We start from the raw sequence: 4,591 nt of genomic DNA, 5'->3' as shown, positions 1-4,591 counted from the left end.
GACAATACTTTTTGTGTGATTTATAAAGAAACTGTTGTGAGGTGTTTTGAGCTTTCAGTTTAATGTAAACATGCTGAATCAGAATAAACAGCTGGGGGGTGGGGGGGGGGGGGCATTGTTACGTCTGGTACCAGCGCCAGGTGACCCTCATGAGAACAAAAACTCAACTCACTAATGAGTAGGTCTATCGTCTGAACTCTTCCAGATAAACATCAGTGTCATTCAGATACACACACATATATACTGTATACATGCATACACACACACACACACCATACATGAAAACATACACACACCATACATGAAAACATACACACACACATATATACATACACACACCATACATGAAATCATACACACACATATATACATACACACACCATACATGAAAACATACATACACAGATACATACACACACACATATATACTGTATACATGTATACACACACATACACACAATACATGAAAACACACACACACACATATATATATACATACACACACCATACATGAAAACATACACACACACATATATACATACACACACCATACATGAAAACATATACATACACACACACATATATACTGTATACATGCATGCATACACACACACACACCATACATGAAAACATACATACACACACATTTACTGTATACATGCATGCATACACACACACACCATACATGAAAACATACACACACACATATATACATACATACACACACCATACATGAAAACATACACACACACATATATACATACACACACCATACATGAAAACATATACATACACACACACATATATACTGTATACATGCATGCATACACACACACACCATACATGAAAACATACATACACACACACATTTACTGTATACATGCATGCATACACACACACACCATACATGAAAACATACATACACACACACATTTACTGTATACATGCATGCATACACACACACACCATACATGAAAACATACACACACACATATATACATACACACACCATACATGAAAACATATACATACACACACACATATATACTGTATACATGCATGCATACACACACACACCATACATGAAAACATACATACACACACACATTTACTGTATACATGCATGCACACACACACACACCATACATGAAAACATACACACACACATATATACATACACACACCATACATGAAAACATACACACACACATATACATACACACACCATACATGAAAACATACACACACACATATATACTGTATACATGTATACACACACACACACACACACACATATACACATACACACAATACATGAAAACACACACACACACATATATATACATACACACACCATACATGAAAACATACACACACACATATATACATACACACACACCATACATGAAAACATATACATACACACACACATATATACTGTATACATGCATGCATACACACACACACCATACATGAAAACATACATACACACACATTTACTGTATACATGCATGCATACAAACAATATGTACAGTCTATGATACAAACACACACACACACCATACATGAAAACATATACACACACATATACTGTAAACATGCATACATACACACACACACACACACACACCATACATGAAAACATACACACACACACACACATATATACATACACACATATGTAGCATTTACAAATTGATGATTTAATCTGTTATGACCACAAAGATGTAATATTCCATATAAATATAAAATATTAGCCTGCGAGGTCTTTATTGTAATTATTCAGAAGATTCTAGGATTAATTCAGAAGATCTAGGTACTTTGCTTTTTTCAGTGATCAACCACGCTTCGTGTTACTTCAAGAAAGAGTCAAGTTTTGCAAAAGTAAATTTATTTTACAATCCATTTAAAACATGACTACTGAATTAAACATTTAAGGTGAATGAGTGGAGCTAAGATGCTGAAGTAACCAAGGTGTAGACGTGATATGGATCAGAGCTTCCTTATCAATTAAGCTGAGTTCTGGTGAAATAAATTTGGAGTGCGTTAAGCTTATGAAGTCATTATCATTAAAATGCATCCAGATGCAATCTCCGTGTGTTCTACTTGCCCTTTTGATGACCCTTGTCAGGATCCGGAGGTCGAAGGAGGTCGGATGACCTCGAGCACCCAGGTCCAGGAGACCACAAGGTAGCGACTTTCCCCGGTCCAAAAGACGTCGATCAGGCAGTACAGGATGGAACCTGCTTGCGTCAGGAATAACTCTTAAGGAATGAACAGTTCAGCTTTGTTCTGCAGGAAGTTTTTCTCATCAGCTTTGCAGATGCGAAAAGGTTCTTTCTCGACGTGTAAAAAAATCTGGGATGTTTATGGAGTATTTGCAATAGGTGGCCAATCTGAGCTATCTCCAGAACTTTCCAGTACTCCCCATGACTGTTCAGAACGGAAGATCTCTCAGTCTGCTTTAGTTTTATAAGTTATTTGTTATGGTTTGGTCGGCCAATTAGAAGCTGACAGGAACGTGGAGGTTACCAAGGCAACAGAATCCCGCCTTCTTAATATGGAGACTCTGATCTGGGTGGAAGGTCTAGCTATGTGAAATGAGCCGTACTTGTTATGGTTTTTGAGCAGTGTGAGCAGGTGTGAAGACCTTGTCGTCAAAACATGGCGAACACAGTCTATTAGATAAACATAACATCCACTCAGTGATTTAGATTAATGAAGCATTTCATTTCATTATATTTTTCCCACAAGTAATAACAAGCAAATGTTTATTTAATGATTTAATAGATGAAAATAATAAAAGGAGTTATTAATGATTTATTATAATATTCTTGAGTTTAGCAACTTATTTGAGTTGGTCTTCTTTCTTCTGGAGGCGCAGATAAGACCTTGGGGGCAAAGGTTAGTTATTGTTTTGAATCAGACAAGTGGAGTCTGACTCCCAGCTGGTGTGAAGGCAGACGTTGTTTAAAGGAACACAAGTAACACCGTCTCCTTTCTGACCAGATGTTGAATAGATGGTGGAAGGTCTGCTGTACCTAAACTGACCATTGCTGGACGCTACACACTTATGCAGACACACACACGCCATACATACATACATACATACAAACCATCGACATATATACTGGACAATGGGCTCCAATAACACGTTTTTGAGGCTAAATGGGAGGTGGCCACCACCGCCATTTTGATCGTGTCACAGGTTCCGTCAAGCCCAGACAATTCCACAAAAGGGAAGAGAGGTGGAGCTGAGGGTGGGGCTGTAAGGCTGGGATCAACTGACGACACCTGGTCGAACTAGCTACAAGCTAACCTGAAGCTAACCCAAAGCTAACGCAGAGGTGGGAGCTAAGCTAACGGAGGTAGCAACCTAGCTACAACCGGAGTTAACTGCACAACACCAGAGCTTCTGGGTCAGAGATACGCCGGGCTGACCGCTGGGTAAAACTGGGTGGAACACAGAGGTCTCCCGAAAGCTGCTGAAAGCCGGCAGCCGCGCAGCAGACAGAGATGCGCCGAGCTGTGGGGAGGGGAGAACCGGTGGAACACAGAGGTCTCCCGAGAGCTCCACAAGCCGATAGTGGGAACCCAGCTCCACCAACATGTTATAATTCAACCCATTTTCTAAAGTGCAGCATTATGTTAAATGCACTGGGTTTTACCCTATTACGTCTAAATTTCATGGTTAAACAGTACATGTTAAAATCTAAGCTCAGTTCGGCAGTGACCTAAGATACATAAATATAATTTTACTTACCGAAAAAAATGAAGTGGAGACTCCTTGGACGCTCAATTAGTGCAATTAATGCCACAGCAAGTCATTTTGTCCAACAAACACACACATACACACACAAACACACCATATATAAAACATATACACACACCATACATACATACATACATAAATACATACACACATATACTGTATACTTACATACTTTTAAACATACACTCACACACGCCATACATACATGCACAGATATATACATACACATATATACTGTATACATATGTACACATACACACATATAAATGCATACTCACACACACACACAATACATACATACATGCATAGATATATACATACACATATATACATACACACACATAAATGCATACATACACACACACACACACACACACACACACACCATACATGACATACATACACATATATACTGTATACATGCATATATACACACATATAAACATACACATACATAAAATCACACACACACACACACACACACACACACACATATATACATACACACATATATACATACACACATAAATCTATATTAATGTCGATGATAAATGCACACACACACACGCACACACGCACGCACGCACACACACACACACACACACACACACACACACACACAATCAGTAATTGAGCTCCGCCCACACTCATTTTTTTACGTAAGAAACGTAAAATACGCAGATGGAAAAAACCCCAGCTGGTGGTTCCGACTCCCGAGTACCGGGTGGAGTTTGACAAGCAAGTAGAACCTCCTGTGTGGAATTATTTCGCATCATTACAACAGATATTTTTGTGTTTATTCGCAGGTTAGAGACATTT

Source organism: Nothobranchius furzeri, chromosome 6 (genome assembly GCF_043380555.1).
Source record: "Nothobranchius furzeri strain GRZ-AD chromosome 6, NfurGRZ-RIMD1, whole genome shotgun sequence".
Taxonomy (NCBI): domain Eukaryota; kingdom Metazoa; phylum Chordata; class Actinopteri; order Cyprinodontiformes; family Nothobranchiidae; genus Nothobranchius; species Nothobranchius furzeri.
Note: the sequence above shows the minus strand (reverse complement) of the source record.